Consider the following 17,293-nt stretch of genomic DNA (forward strand, 5'->3'; position numbering starts at 1 on the left):
GAACTCAGGGACAGAAAGAAAAGTCCCACTAAAAGTCAAGGTCATGAAGCCCCTAACGCCAAGGTACCAATGGTATCCTCCTTTGTTCCGGGCTTGACTGACCCAGCATGATAAGTTTTATCACAAAGTATCAAATCTGATTTAATAACAACATGCAGGCATCAAGTTTCCCCTGAAGGATCTAACCAGCTAGTAGCATGCTGTCCAGTCTCAGCTATAACCAGTGACCCCGGGGGAGGTGGAAGCGGGCAGTACTTTGCAGTCTTCGCCTTCTCTGCATTGTCTCAGCCATTCAGTTCAAGCAATGTTTCTGACCCTGAGAGCCTGACCCACAGACCACAAGCCATCCAGCTGGTGTGCTCGCTCTACCTAGTCTGAACCCTAAGCCCCGCTCCCACCTTCCCTCCCTCCCCATCCTCTCTTCAGCTGCTCCTCACAGCTGACTGGCAAAGATACTGTTTCAGATGGAGCACAGGCTGCACTCCCCAGCTGCCACTGGAGTCACTTAATCCAAGTGGATGTGCGAGGACTTGTTTTCCCGCTCAGGAAATCTCTCCTCGGATCACTGATGAAGTTGACTTTGTCTAGAAAGTTTAAGACATTGCTACTTGAGCTTTGCCTTTAGTTCTTCAGAGCACCTCTTTTGGCTCAGACTCCAAAAGAGGAAGACAGAGTTCCTGGCAGGCAGGCATGCCTCATGCCTTTGAAATCCTTCAGAGAAGTGCAGTTACTGTTGTACATTCTTAGGAAGCACACACACACACACACACACACACTCACACACACACACAGAGAGAAATAACACACACACATACACACAGAGAGAGAAATCACACACACACACAGAGAAATCACACACACACACACACACAGAGTAATCACACACAGAGAGAGAAATCACACACTCACACACATACACACAGAGAAATCACACACTCACACACAGAATAATCACACACACACACAGAGAACTCACACACTCACACAGAGAAATCACACACTCTCACACACACACAGAGAAATCACACACACACAGACACAGAAATCACACACACACAGAAATCACACACTCACACACACAGAGAAACACACACACAGAAATCACACACACAGAGAAATCACACGCTCACACACACACAGACATCACACACACACAGAAATCACAGAAATCATACACACATACAGAAACCACACACACACACACACACACAGAGAAATCACAAGCAACAGAGAAATCACACCCCCCCACACACACAGACACACACACACACTGTTATCCTTGATATGCATATGATATATATAGTCATTGTTTTATACTGTGATAATTGATTATTAATAAAATTACTAAAATAAACAACTAAAATTATGGGGAGGCTGGAGAGAACAGTTGCTGCTCTTTCAGAACACCTGAGTTCAGTTCCCAACACCCACATTAGGCAGCTCGGAAACATGTGTGGTTTGGGTCCAAGAGATTTGCTGCCCTCTTCTGGCCTCCTCCAGCACCGGCTACAAGTGGTGCACATACAGACACACACACACACACACACACACACACACAAAGATTGTTTTCAAAACTCAGTTAAAAATAGGCTCTATGTTGATGGGGTTGTCCTGTATATCTTATTGGTTGATGAATAAAACACTGTCGCCCAATAGGGCAGCAAGATAGGTCGGTGTAGGAGATGAGGAGGGTTCTGGGAAGTATAGGCAGAGAGGAGTCATCGTGTGAGCCTGGGAAGAGAGGACTAGAGTGAGGTGTCTCCTATAGTGGTTTAATAAGGATCAAGAGAAACAAATAGGCCGAATAGATGCTTATTCAGGGAGAAATAACTTAACAACATAGACAGATGAACACCAGCAGGTTCCTGGTCCCAAGGATGCCTCCGGATTCTCTTCTGTCCCCATGCTGTAAGCAAGAGAGCTCCCTGGGACCCCTTCCCCAGACCTAGTTCCCCCAGGTAACATCCACCCCTGTCCCCACCCAATGGGCGTGGTCAGTGCCACAGGTGCAGACAAAGTGAATATCTCACTACAATTCCTTTTAGTCTAAAGAAAAGATTTAGGCTTGATACAAAACTATATACAAAGCAGTGAATAACAAGTGTTCTCTAAGAAAAGGAAAAAATCAAAAACATACAAACTTAAGACCTACATATCTAGTCCTAGGGTGGAGGCATAACAGCGTTTACAATAGAGTTGTCTTAAGCTGGAAAGCTTAAGTCTAGTACCTAATATATCTAACTAGGAAGAGAGAATAATAGTTGTGATAGTTTAGTCTTCAACTTCATCAAAGACCCGAGAAGGAAGATAACAATACTAGGGTAGACAGGAAATGCAGATGGGCAGCTTCCAAACAGTGCAGCAAGGACAGAAACAGCAGGCTACCTGGACAGTCACCCAAGGTCTCACAGCAACGTTGGTACAGCATTAAAATGTATGTGAGAAAATTAGGATTTGCTAGAGAAAACTGAATAAGCAAATGAGTGCCCAGATATTGTGTTCTTCTACCTTACACCAATTGGCATCTTGATATAAGGCAGAAACCATGAATTTAATCTTAACAACATGCTTGAATTTAGAGAAGGAAAGCCAAATCCAGCTCCAAAGCCAGCATTGGTTTACATGAACTGGGACTACAGGAGTACTAGATAGTATAGAGAAATATATTTCTATATAGAAATAGTTTACTATAATTAAATATTTTTACCATTAATCAGATTCCTCTTCATTAAATGATTCTTTTTGGAGAGCTATCTTCTCTACTGTAGGTACCTACATGTTCAGTGTCTTTTGGCTGTTTGAAGATGGGTGTTTTCTGTTTTCCTGTAAGGACAAGAACAGAACAGTTCCCCTACCTTTGAGAGGTCTCCACACATCTCATAGGACCTAATTTGTTGGATGACTTGTCATTTCTCTTCATTGTTTCTCTTATTCAACTCGGATCTTGATCAACTTAGACAGTATCCATAGTTTTTCTTCTCCTGTAGATACAAATGTGAAACCCCCTACCCCAATGTAACACATATCCTGGTTTCCATACTGAGGTCAATACATCCTTGAATTACACCGGCTGATTTAGTTCAGAAGTTTTTTCCATTGTCCAGTGTCTTTCTGCAGCTGTTTTTCCTTTTTCATTAGCATTAAGAAAGTTTAATGTTAATAAAGCATTTTGTAATCTGTGTTTGGGTGTCTTGGTTCCTCTTGCCTGTTTATGGAACATTTCCTTTAAAGTATGATTGGATCTCTCAACTACTGCTTGTCCTGTAGAAAAACTGTTCCAATTTGCTGGAAACATATGCTGGAACAGAATCAGCCTTTTCAGAGCTCAGAGCAGTAGCCCATTGAAACCCTGAAAATGTATCTATAGTGTGGTGAACTTATTTTAATTTTCTAAATTCTGCAGAATGAAACACATCCATTTGCCATATTTCATTCCTATTTATACCTTTAGGGTTACTTCCTAGTGGTAAAGGAGTTTGGTTATAGAATGAGCAAGTAGGACATTTCCTTAGCTTGTTGCCAAGTGATAGAAAAATCTCACTACAGTCTCTGGTAGGATAAGACCACATGAAAAATAGATTAGTAGTCATGAGTTAATAATTAAGACAGAGCTATCCAGTAAGAATCCCAAGCCATGGGCCTAAAGTTTCATAATTAATATAGCCTCTGTGTGTTTATTTGGGGGCTGAGCAGCAGTAGGATCAGCCAGGACAAAGGACCAATCATTACAAAATCACTATGTGATTCATATCAAGGTTTTTCAAAGTGGTAAAGTCTATTAGACCCCTTGCCATATACTTCCTTCCTTCCTTCTTGGTAAGAGAGTAGCAATTGTGTTGTGGAGGGGCTTTTAAAGCTACAAGTCATCACCTCATTTGCAACTAAATATCTTTTAACAGACCTCTGGCCAATGAGATGGCAGAAGCGGTTGCTGAGGAACTCCCAAACAGTCCATTAAAGGGACAGGTGCTACAAACCAGTAGATTAGGCACAGCCCACTCCCTAAGCACCATGCCAAATAAGGGAATGGCCTCAAATTCTGGCCTTTCATCTTCACCCACCTCGAATTCCAGGCTATAGCGAACACAGAAAATCTTCCCTAAGCTGCTTTGAACCTGTGTTTTCCCATTGTACACAGGTAAATGGTGTGCTGTTAGAAGCTACTTAGAATAAATGAAGATGAAAGGGAAGGAGGTAGAAGAGAAGCAGGGAAGAAAGAAGGAGGAAGGGAGGGAGGGAGGAGAAGAGGAGGAAAAGCCAGAAGGAGAGGAGGGGAGGGGCAGAAAGGAGAGGAGGGGAGATCTTTTCTTCGTTGAGTAGCCCAGTAAATTACCACAGGTGGAAGGAGGTACTAATTTAGGGATAGCTGTAAGTAACAATATTTTTATTCATAGTCTCTCACAATTCTTAAGGTGTGCTTTTTACCCTTGTCTGCCTTTTAGCACAGACAAACTCCAACACGAAAATTATGTGCTGTGCGTGTGAAAATACCTACACAGAGTTCTGAATCATTTGCCAAATGTAAGCCCCAATTTCTATTTCCATCTTGACTGGGAGCAAAAATGTTCCTTTTAGGGGATGGAAGAATTTCGGTTTCCCACACGGAATGACTCAACTCAAATGTCCCCTCATTAACATTCTCGATCTTCCATAAATTTCTGCTCCATACATTCAAGGTAACTGTGCCATCACTAAGGGCTTTTTAACAGCTCCACTGTGTGTGGGGACATCGCCCTTCCAGTGCCCGTGGCTGTGGATTGTCTTCACTGGCTTCAGTTCCTCACTTGTTTTTGAGTTGAGTGTCAGCCTGACCTCTGGGCGTGCTGCACATGATCCAGTCAGAGTGAGAGTTTCATCACTAAATGTGACTGCGTTTGCTCTGTTTTTTTTCATCCTAAGAGCAGATTATTCAAATACCATCTGGTTGAAGTCAAACTGTCTCAGAACCCACAGATCCCTACCCTGGTCCCTGTTGGATCCCTAAAAATTCAGCCATGCTGTAATCTCCCTCTGACACTGTGCAATGCCTGCAGGCTGTTAGCCCAGCTCTCTTCTTCCACCCCCAGTCCTCCTGGGACCCCCGCCCCATGCCTTCTCTAACATCCACGTGTTTCTTATCTCCTCCACCACGGTTGCTAAGCCAAAATGCAGGGCGGGAGGCCATTTCCCCAAGTGCCTGCTTTCCTTCTTTTCCTTTTGACACCTCCAAATAAATAGTCAGCACATTGTCTGTCCCAACCCAACACAGCTCCTCTGTGTCTTTGGGGACTTCATGACATCACCCAGGAATGCATCCTTAGAAACAAAAAATGCAAAACTCAGAACACCAGGAGACAATTAAGGAAATTTTCACTGGTGAGGTCACAAGTAGTAGAGACTTCGGGTTAATGGGCAGAAACTCTCACCGACACCGACCCAGCATGCAACTTGGGCCCTGTTCTGCCACAGGCTGAAAATACCTTTCCTAACCACCCAAGCCAGTGCACACGAAGGCCACGTCATGGCATGTAGAGGATGTCACCAGGCTTTGGCTGAACTGGAGAAGATAAAGGAAAATGTGTCTTTCTCGGGAGTCTGAATGTCTTCCCTTTTCTTCCTTCCTCACTCATCCCCGGCCTTTGCTTCACTCTCTCCTCTCTCTCATTCTCTCCTTCCTCCCTTCCTTCCTGTTGCTGGGCTGCAGATGGACAGGCAGACCTCAAGCATGTCAAACCAACTGCTCTACCACAGAGCCACACCCTAGGCTTCGTTGTTATTACTATTATTATCCTGACACAGGCTCCACATTGAGCTCACTCTGTGGCCAGGCGAGCCTTGAACTCTCATTCCCCCTGCCTCAGCCTCTGGGGTCTCAGGGATTAGCCACACCCACTGGAGTTTTTCTTCAGTTACCAAATTCCTAGCTGTTCATTAACGCACACTCATTACTCCAGTACTTGGGAAACTGGAACAGGAGAATTTCTGTGAGCTTGAGGCTAGCTTGGACTACAGTATGAGACCTTGCCTCTAAATAAATACAGGAAGAAATCTAATCAAGCATCTCACCCAGCAAGCTCTAGCTGTGGTGGGAGTTCTGATTCGGTCCAGATACTAATGGACCCAGAACTCTACTGCCCAACACATTAGCCACTACAAACAGGTAGCTCTCAAAATGTGAAATACAGTCACAAAAATTAAATAAAGTGAAAATTTTATTTATTCAACTGTATAGCCTCTTCCTCGTGGGCTGTGGTGATTGTCTTGGATAGGATAGGCACAGAACCCTTGGTTCTGGAACCAGGAGTCTGATTCCATTAGACAACAGGGCATATGATGCCCAATAGTGCATTCCTGGGTCACTAGCAGTGCACTTACTCCGAATCTTTGTCATTAGAAAAGTTAGTGTTTCTCCCCTCTCTTCTCCTCCTCCCTTCCCCTCTCCGCCCCCGCGCCCCTTCCCCCTCCCCCTCTGATCCTCTCCCAGCTACCAAATCCAAGAATTCCTGTAAAAAGGGAAAAACAGGGTAAGTGATTTCGTTGATTGTTAGTTCCGCCAAAGCAAGACCGACTTCAGTTCCGCGTTTCGGTTCCCGTCATGCACCACAGCCAGCGCACGGTGGAAGGATGCTAGCACTGTCCTCCCGGCCACCAGCTGCCTTCATCTTCCCAGCAGAGGGCGACTGCACTCCAGCACTCCAGCTTCTCAATGAAGAGTGGTCATGCAATCGTTGCGGATTTGTGTGAGCGTGTTGGCTTCCAGTGATACTTTTTTTTTTTTTTTTTTCCATTTCATTTCGGTGGCAACGCAGAGTGCCAGATAATTCAGGCCGTCTGAAGGGCAAGCCGTGGGAGCTTGGCGAGCAAGGCCCCACTTCGTAGAGAGCCCATGCCTGGCGGGCCAGGAAAGCACTGGCACTGTGACTCCGCGGGCATTATTTTGCAGAACTCTTTATTAAACGGGAGTTTCAAGTACCGCTGGAGAGGACCAGCAGCACCTATAACCCCAGAGACAGACATTGGTGCCCTTTCTTGGGGCCAGATTGGGATTAAGTGGCAGACCTGTCACCAGCTTGACAACTCATGTCTGCCAGGCCACAAAATGGTGGTGGCTCTAAGAGGTGACACCAGGGACAGGAAAGAAAGGCTGCAATTCGCCTGAGCTCTCCAAAGACCCAGACCAGTCTATCTCCCGCTCCAGTATCTCCCTCCCCAGCAGGCACCACCTCCCACAACAAGACTCTCCACATCTCAGCACAAGGATATGAAAATAGATACTTGGGGGTGAGAAGAAGAGAGAAAGAGAGAGAAGGAAGAATATATAGATGATAAAGGTGACATGTAGCTAATCATTTTTAATTAAAAAATAAATTAAAAGCAAATCAAGGAGATATATATACATATATATATATATATATATATATGATACCCTTAGAACAAGTGAGCTATATTTAAATATATACAAATATGTATACAGGTATAGATATATGTGCATACACACATATACATGCATACATGCATGCATACATATACATATATATCTAATATCCATAGAACAAGTGTCCAGAAGGGCTGGAGACTTAAAAGTGCTTGTCAAAGCCAGGCTTACATCTGAATCTTATTACCCGGTAGACTGACTGTCATGAGTTCAGGCCCAACCTCAGCTGCAGAATGTGATTCTATCTCAAAAAAGTAAAATAAAATTTAACATACACGAAAAGAGTACTTGCTGAACGGACAAGCCTAAAGCTCTGGATTCCTTCCCGGATGTCCTAAGAAAATAACGTGTCTTAGAGCTGGAGAGATGGCTCAGAGGTTAAGAGCAGCGATTGCACTTGAGGAGGACCAAGGCTCAGTTCCCAGGTCCCACACTGTAGGTCACAACTGTCTCTAACTCCAGCTCAGAGGAGCCACGCCCTCTTCTGCCGGCCTCACAGGCACCAGGAACACATATGGTGTACATACATATATGCAAGCAAGATATTCATGCACATAAAACTAAAAGAATATTTAATAAAGAGATAGCAAGACAGCATCAAGCATAGCTGGATATAGGGGTTCAAACTACACCCCAGTTCATTCCCTCTGCCTTCTCTGAAATGGCGCCTGCAGGTTTCACATTGAGATCCTCTCAGTTTTAAACTTTGCGGGAAGGGGTGGGGGTGGTAATGCGCAGCCAGGGCTCAGGCCAATGCTTCTGCTTCTAGGCAATACTCCTCCAGGTTCCAGGAGATCACCAGGAACTGCTAAGTCCATGCGAACCTTAATGAAGAAACAGAATTACCATGTGATTAATGGCAGTGTGCTCCAAGCTAAATAGAACTCTGTGACAGCTAAACAATGCAAAGTAGAAGTGTGTGTATGTGTGTGTGTGTGCATTTATGCATATACAAATGTATGTGTGTGGTGTATATGTGTGCCTATGTGTGTGTATGTATGTGTGCATACCCAAATGTATGTGTGCCTATGTGTATGTGCATGTGTGCATACACAAATAAATGTATGCATGTGGTGTGTCTATCTGTGCCTATCTGTGTGTGTGTGTGTGTGTGTATGTTATATATGTGTGCCTATGGGTATGTGTGCATACACAAATGTATGTGTGTGGTGTGTGTATATGTGCCTTTGGGTATGTGGGTGTGTGTGGTATGTGTGTGGGGGTGTGGTATGTGTGTGATGTGGTATGTGTGTGGTATGTGTATGGTGTGGTAGGGATGTGTGACTAGGTGTAAGGGAGTGGGGGTGAGGTATGTGTTTGATGTGTGGAGTGTGTATGTGTGGTATGTATAGATGGTGTGTCCGGGGTGTAGTATGTGTGTGTGTGATTTGTGAAATGTAGTATGCGTGTGTGGTAGACATGGGGTATGTGAGGTGTGTGTTCTCACCATGGCCTCCCTGAGTCCAGGGAGTGCAGTCAGCAGCCTGGACCACTCAGACGCACATCAGATGCTCAGGCACATCTGGATTCCCACCCCCCTTTTCCTGCTCCTGCCCTCTGTCACTTTCCCAAACACTGCACAGCAGTTTGGGGGGCATCTGATTCCACTAGTGACAGAGACATCACGTGTCTCCCAGAGGGACACCTGTGTGTCCACATCATCCGGGGATGTAGCAGAGTCCTAGACAAATGCCATGAGTAACGGTATACCTAGGCATAGAGGGGACAGGGAGCCACTGAATTCATTAAAAATGTCAGTATCATAAAAGACAGGGACAGTATTGGGGACATCGAGAGTCCAGTAGCACACAGGCTGTCCAAACCCGATCACTGGAAGGCAGTAGGTAAAGAAGGGCTGTGCACAGATCATTCACACGGTTTATACAGGTGTGACTTCACAGTAAGTTCGAGCTCACTTTCAATTTAAAAGGATCTCAGGAGCTGGGGCCAAGAAGGGCTGTAGTCAGCTCTCTGTCACTTAGTCACGCTGTGAAAACAGTACCTCCTGACTCACCGTGACTGGTAGTAAAATGAAGCGCAGGTATTTGCATCCAAGACAGCTCATCAGTACCAAGTGAAGACTCTGCCCCTGAGTGTTTGCATGACTCACCCGGGTCCAGGGCCTGGCTGAAAGTCTCCAGGTGGTGTGGCCAGACCTCATGTTTTCTCAGGATTCCAGACGTTTCTAAAAGACAGGCCAAGTACTCATTTGTATTACAAAGTAGCTGACTAATAGAAGTGATTATATAACATAAAACCTTTTAAAAACTGAGATCAGCCTTGTCACCCAACGGCATTCCCCACCCCTTAGAACAAGATCCTAGCTTCCCCTGGTAGACAAGGCCATCCAATGTGAGTCCCGGTTCCTGCTACTTCTTCTGGAAGACCTCTCCCACTAACTTGCCCATGACCCCTCATATCTGCTGTTTTACAGTCTGGAAATGCTTGTCTAGGCTTTCCTGGTTGCCTGTCTATACATCTGGGGCTCAGTTCGTTTGTCTCTCAGCTCTCTCTAGTTACTGTACTAATGGAAATGGCCACTAACTACATTTTCAATATGGATGCTTCCTCCTCAAAACCATGGGTTCTCCAAGGGCAGAAACCTCCTGGGAACCACTTCTGACCTGCTGGAGTTCTGAGCACTTCTGGCCTGTTCTATATCATCTGCAAGACTGTGGAGTGGTTCAGCCCCTGGCTTCCTCTGGCATGAGCTCATTTCTCACCTCTCTGGGGCGTCCTTCCCTACCCACTCTTCTGCCTGTCTCTGGAGTGGGTTTTCGTTTTGTTTTGTTTTTTCCATGGAACATATTTCTATCTGGGCACACACACACACATACACCCACACAGACACATCCATGCAGTATGGCAGATACAACACGTATGTTTCGGATTTTCATCCCACCATTACGCAATACCTGAATCCCTGGAAAAAATAAGACAAACAAACAAAAAACCTAGAAAGCCAGGAATCCGTGTATTTTTGTTACCACTCCACCCCAGTACCTGAAGCCAAGCCTGACTTAATAGATGCTGAATATTTTTGGTTTTGTTTCCAGACGGGCTCTCATGTAGCCCAGGCTAGCTTTAAATTCAATCTATGGCTGAGGATGGCCTTGAACTTCTGATCTTCCCACATGTACCTCTCATGTGGGATAACAGGCATGCACCACCATTTATTATTATTATTATTATTATTATTATTATTATTATTATTATTATTGGTATGCACTTTTTATTCTGTTCTGGGAATCAAATCCAGGGCCTCAGGCAAACATTTTACCAACTGATGCGCCAGATGCCCTAAAATTTTTGACAAATGAGCAGAGCATAGATGATACTCCGTGAACGGATAGAAAGGCCAAAAATGGGAGATTTCGGCTGCCTAAGCTCAAGATCCAGCACCACAAGTGACTTCAGAGTGTCCCCATCAAGGACAGACCTCTGGAGCATCAAAAAGACACCACTAAATACAGTCAGGTGTGCTGCCATTAATGTAGTATTTTTAAGTCAGTGAGTCTTCACAACAAAAGACACTGAAACAATGGAACATCTATGTGCAGAGACAGACTTGGCCCTGAAGGCAAAATATTAACTTGAAATGGCGGCAGACCTGGCAGACCTAAATGTGAAAGGTGCATTTGTAAAACCTGTGAGAGAAACCAGGAAAAGAACCCTATGACCTTGGATTGGTCCCATTTTTCCTATAATTAAAAATCCTTAATTTTTAATAGACACTTAAGCCATCACAAAAACTGACAATTTCCATCTTCAGGGCCTCTGTTTAGGAAATAGAAAGGGTTGGGTGTTATACATGCCCGTAATTCCAGTGCTCAAAAAAATGGGGATTAGAGACTTATGAGCTGGAGGTCATCCTGAGCTGAGCTGTAGTAGCAAGACCCAGGAAGGAAGGAAGGAAGAAAGGAAGGAAGGAAGGAAGGAAGGAAGGAAGGAAGGAAGGAAGGAAGGGGAAGGAGGGAGAGAGGGAGGGAGGGAGGGAGGAAGGAGGAATGGACAGAAAAGGAAAGAAAAACCACAGGCTAGAGAAAAGAGATTTCATTTTAAACATGCTTACTAAATTAAAAATACACCTGCCATCGGGAGACTAAGGAAGAAGGCTCGAGTCTAAGGCCGGCCCAGGCCACATAGAAATGTGCTGTCTGAAAGCAAAACACCCATGAAAAAGAAGGCAGTGTTTTTAACTAAGAAAACTATTTGGACAGATGCATTTTACCAAGAGACGTTAGATTATCAACTAAGCACTGAGTACAGTTGTTAATTGTCATCAGTGGTTAAGGAAATGCAAATTAGAACTCACGATGGGATGCCACCGTACATAGTAGGATAGCACACAGTAGGACAGCTAACCTTTACTGATGCCCCAGCTGTTAGCAAAGACACAGAACAGTTGGAGTTACCATGCCAACATGAAGACAAAATAGTACAGCTAATTTTGCCTTAAAAAATGTTTTATACAGTGAGACCACACTTAGGGTGTGGCCCCACAATCCCATTCCTGTGTGGTACCCAGGAAAGCTGAAGCCATGTGTCCACCAACACTTGGACTTAACTGTCCTCAACTGCTTCCTTCACAGTGGACAGGAAGCAAGGGGGCAAACATCCATCCTTTAGCTAAATAAAGCACAGGTCTGATTGGCAGTGGAATATCGCTGGGCAATGCCAAGCAAGGCTGTGAAAGAACCCTGTGGTGCCATTTACAGGGAATCCTAGAAAAGAAAAACCATTATGACTGAGCAAATGGGTCACTGTCACAGCTGTGGGACGGTTTAAGTGGCTACGCATCCGCATCCGAATCCGTCAGAACTCAAAACAATACGCTGGTACAATAAAACACACCCATGGTGGGTGGTGACGTGCATTCCTATCCAGTCTGGATTCCTTTATTTTTCTCCTCCAAACAGAGACCCGGCAGCTGTTGCCAGTCTCTGCTGACATCCTTGCTAAGCAGCTGGGTCACCTTAACCTCTCATGATGTCACCATAGGGCATAACAATGACTAATGTTAACAACCTGACAGAACCACTTACCTCACCCATGAAATGGGATCACAACAGTACCTGCTTGTCAGGGAGGGTGGAAGGAAGTGACAGACAGGCCTGATGGAACACTCCTCGGCTGACGCCCTGCAACATTAGTAAGCTCTATGGCAGTTATGAGTCAGGCCTTTATTTACATGCCTGCTTGGGATGGACGAATTCTAGGATGTTCCACTCTACCCATCCATGATGGGCCAGCTACTTACATCCCTCTCGTGTGGCTAACTGACTGGAGCAGAGGCTTCTACCCAGACCCTCCTGAAGACATGGTCTGGAATGCTCCAGGAGCCTCCTCTTTCCCAGTTCTTATACTTGATCCACTGGGGAGTCACTTCCTGTCTTCATTAGGTCCTTCAGTGGCCTCTCTGCCCCCTGAGTCCTCCATGAACTCTATGGCACATCCCGCTGTGGTCCACACCCCCTTTTCATGGCTGAGTTGCTCTTTGCAGCACATGGTGTCTGCCTGTCCTTTTTCCCACCTCACCTGTGCACAGAACATGGGTTCCCTGCAAGGAAGATCTGTATCCCCAGAACTGAGATGATGCCCTTGCAATGGTGAGTTCATAAACTCTTAGAGGGAGCTTGCACGGTCCTAAGGCCCAATGCTTGCCTTTTTCCGGATGAGGAAACCCAGAGAGGGTAAGTGCCCTCCACAGGCTCACTCCGCTAGTTGAAAGAAAGTCACAAGGTAAGCACTGCATTCCTGTGGGTCTCCATCAAGTAAGTGGCATCATCAACAAGAGGCCTTCGTTTTCAAAGCGATGCATGAAAGTGTCCCATCCACAGACCATGCCCCCTCCAGCTTACTGTAAATGCTATGGTTCCAGATTCAGCAGACGTCATTGCAGTGTGTCCGTCTGACCACCCGTGTCCCAACTGTCATTTGTTTCCTCATTTATTTATTTTTAATAATTTATTTAACTTTATTTTATATTCATCAGTGTGAAGGTGTTGGATCCCCTGGAACTGGTGTTGCAGACAGTTGTGAGTTGCCACATGGGTGCTGGGAATTGAACCCAGGTCCTCTGGAAGAGCAGCCAGTGCTCTCAACTGCTGAGCCATCTCTCCAGCCCCCTTGTTCATTTACTTTGAGACATTGTCTCTTGGATGGAACACAGGCTAGTTTGAATGCCCTGTGTACCTGAGGATCATCATAAATATCTTATACTCCTGCCTCAGCCTCCTAAGATGTCAGTGTTCACCACATGCCAGGCAAGCATTCTACCAACTGGGCAACATTCCCAGCTCCCTATTCTGTTTGATTTAAACACTGAAAATACCTTCTGACTCTTCTTAGCCCTTGTTTTGGCATCCCTTCATAGCTGTTTCCTTTAGCACCAGAAACCTCATGAGCCCTGCCAATATCTGTGAAATCCATCATATCGGCTGGAAAAAGAAGTCAAAGTCTTAAGCCACTGGAGGCAAAAATCACTACCCACCCTGTGGGCAGCCAAGGGAAACGGGTACCTGATTACACATGAGCCACTGGGTGATGAGGTGACATCCTGCACGGTGGAACACTATGCAGAGGTTCATAAAAGGCAGGCATTTGGGAATGTATGTCATGAACTCAAAATATGGGTTAAGAGCCATCCCAAGAGGCAGAGAGCTGTCAGTCATCCGGTGACTCGGGGATTTTGCCCTTCTGCTATGAAAAGCCATTTACACTCTTTACAATCTAAAGTACTTTTTCTTGTTGTCTCAAGGCATGCCATACACAGGTGTGTGTATGTGTGTTCACACATGTGGAGGTCAGAGGTCAAGGCCAAGTGCCTTATGCAATTACTTCAGCACCCCATACTTTTGTAGCAGAGTCTCTCCCTAGTCAGCATATCTGAATTAATGAATGTGGTCTGTGGAGAAGAGGTTCCCTGGATGCCACCATTGGCTTGCAGTTAGGAGCCACAGTATGAGAAAATTGAAAGAGAGAACTCCCTCCTTGCAGGGAGGGGAAGGCATCTCCTCACTGACATGGTGAGGCAGCCATGTTCGTCCCAATCAAGCTCCCTTAGCTAGAAAGAAGGCTGTGTGAGAAAATTCTCAGCTCCAATGGGAGCATCAGTGACCTTACTCCTCACTCTGCAGCTAGTGCCCCGGCCAGCACTGGGACCACAGGCCTGGAGTAAGGTGTGGCCAGTGAAGAAGGTCCCACAACTCCTTTGTGTTGAAGAAAGGGAGATGAGGGTGAGGTGAGGTCAGGGAGAGGCTTGACTAAGCGCTAAGACCCATCCCACCTCACGTGGCTTCATCTGCTAGGTGGAGGGAATCACTGCCCTAGTCTTTCCCTAAAGCAGCATGGCTATCGGGAGCATGAACCCTCCCCCTGTGATGTGACCCCAAAGGTCAAGAGTATCAAGAGCTAGAGACCCCAAAAACCACTACACTTGACTTCCCTTCCTTCAGAAAGAAACTTCTTGCGGTCGGTTTTAGGGATTGAGGAACCTCACTGAATGTGGTACTGTAGTTAGCTCTTCAATGCTCCCCTTGTGTTAAAGGTTTAGTCTTTGGGAGGTGCCGTGGGGGTAGGTGTGGGGTGGGGGCTTTGAATCTTTAAGGGGTGGAGTCTAGCGGGAGATCATTGAGGACATGCCTTTAAAAGGACACTGTGACACCCTCCTTTTTTGTTCCTGGCTGTGAGGTGAGCGCTCCCCACTGCGGAGCTACTGCCTCGCTGGAGGCAGATATCAACAGAGCACGATCAACTCCTGGATCCTCGTGGGAACCAATGGCTGTACTGCCAAACCACCTCCTAAGAGACCATGTTCAGATCCACGGAACAGCTCTGTTCTCAGCCCTGGGCAAGAGACACGTCCTCATGCACAGAGGGATTCCTAATGGCTCAGAGGGCTGAGAATAACTGCTCAGTGCTCCTCCCTAAATGCCATCTACACCCCAGCCTCCAAGGTGTTGAAGAAGAGCGTTCAGAAGGGACAGAAGAGCCGTGGGGGAAGATGTGCCGTGAAACGGGGCAGCTACGGTTACCTGCATGAGTGCTTACCTGCATGATAGCCACACAAGACCAGGCCTGCCAGCATTCTTACCTGAATGAGGGAGAGGCACAGGAGGCCCCGCCCCTCCCTGAGGAGATGTGAGCAAGTTAATGGTGTGTGGGGGAGGAGAAGACATGTTCCATGCTGTAGCTACTGAGGAGCTACATTGATCAAGTAAATAAATACTCCACCCATGTTCATGCAAGCTCGGCCTTCTAACACACGGGCCTCTATGGAGCATCGGAGATCTAAACTATAACACCATGTTTTTTGTTTTTTGTTTTTTAAGTTAATTCATGGCTTCTCACTTTCATCCCTGCCTGTTCATTTGGCCCCTAAATGTTCTTTTGGGTGATAAATAAAACTGTTTTTAAAAACTAAGAATGAAGCACTTCATGAGATCTTATCCAGCCTGTTTGCCTTTTAGGGTCTGTAATAGCCCGAATGATGTCATTTCATCCAAATAAGCCCCAGTCTGCCCAAGCCTACACACCTGCAGTGGGAAACTTCCGACCCACTCCAAGCACGGGCTTACAGACTGCCCTGGAAGCTGAGCCCACAGCCAGCCGTCCAACTGGGACAGCTCCTGTGAACTCTGCCCTCCTAGAAGGCCCCAGCATTGCAGTCTCTCACTTCCTCAGAACCTGCTGGGGAGTGTCTGGGAGATGATTGTCACAAGTGGGTGTGTAGCAGAAATAATCACACGCATAGAGGACATACCTACTTCCAGAATTGGATTCCTGTGACAGCCAAGCAATCAAACAGAAGGAGCGAGAGGAAGCCATGTGAGGGCAAGGCTGCTATGTCCACAGACTCAAATTTCACCCCCGTGAGACTCACTGTTAGTAACAATGGCCCTTTTAGCTATGGGACACGGAATGACTAGCACGTTTTTCAGCTTGTCGGCAAGAACTACCATCGTATACCGGTAAGTATTTCCGCACAAAACACACTTGGAAGGGATATTGTTTCAAGCCTGGACAAAGCTCATACTGTTGGGCTCCCATTCTGGTTATTTTAGGCAGGGAAGGGGAATTTCCACAGCTCCCTCCCTCCCAGAAACTCTGAACGCTCAGCTCTAAAAAACCACTTCCTCGTAATTTGTCAGGGTCCAAGTTAACAGAAGAAAAAAAAAAAAAAAAAAAAAAAAGAAAGAAAAAGAAAAGAAAAAAGAAACCCCTCTGACTTCAGGAGTAAAATCCCCAGGCAAGCAATTTACCATAGAGCATCACTATGAGTTCAAACAAGACAAAGCCATGACCCAACTTCTCAGGGAGAAAAGAATAAAGAATATAATCCTGACAGTGCCAATGACGATATCACTCATCCCAGAGTGCCAAACAGTGGCCTATTCAAACCATAATCTCAAGTTTATTGTACCGTGTGTAAATGATTTAACCACCAATTAATGTGTTCTAAATAAGGCACAGTACATGTGGCAACAGATATGGCAGAAATCCAAGGTAACATGGAAATGACAGTTGAGAATCTTAGGCCATGCTGGTTTCCACAAATAAAGCAACCGCAACAGAGGAAGTAGATAAAGTACAAGTAGAGGGCTGGTGAGATGGTTCTCTGGGTGAAGTGTTTGCTTCCCAAGGGTGAGGATCTGAGTTCGGATCCCCAGCACCCACATAAAAAAGCTGGCCATGGTAATCCCTTGGCCAGAGGCAATGGGCTCTAAATTCAATGGAGACCCAGTCTGAAAAGACAAGGTGGAGGAGTGATTACGGAAGACATCCTGTTGTCAACCTCTGGTTTTCACACACACCTGCACTGGTGAGAACATCTGCACACACACAGTCCTCTGCCATACAGACAAACAGCAACAAGAC

The sequence above is a fragment of the Phodopus roborovskii genome, unplaced genomic scaffold (genome assembly GCF_943737965.1).
Source record: "Phodopus roborovskii unplaced genomic scaffold, PHOROB, whole genome shotgun sequence".
Taxonomy (NCBI): domain Eukaryota; kingdom Metazoa; phylum Chordata; class Mammalia; order Rodentia; family Cricetidae; genus Phodopus; species Phodopus roborovskii.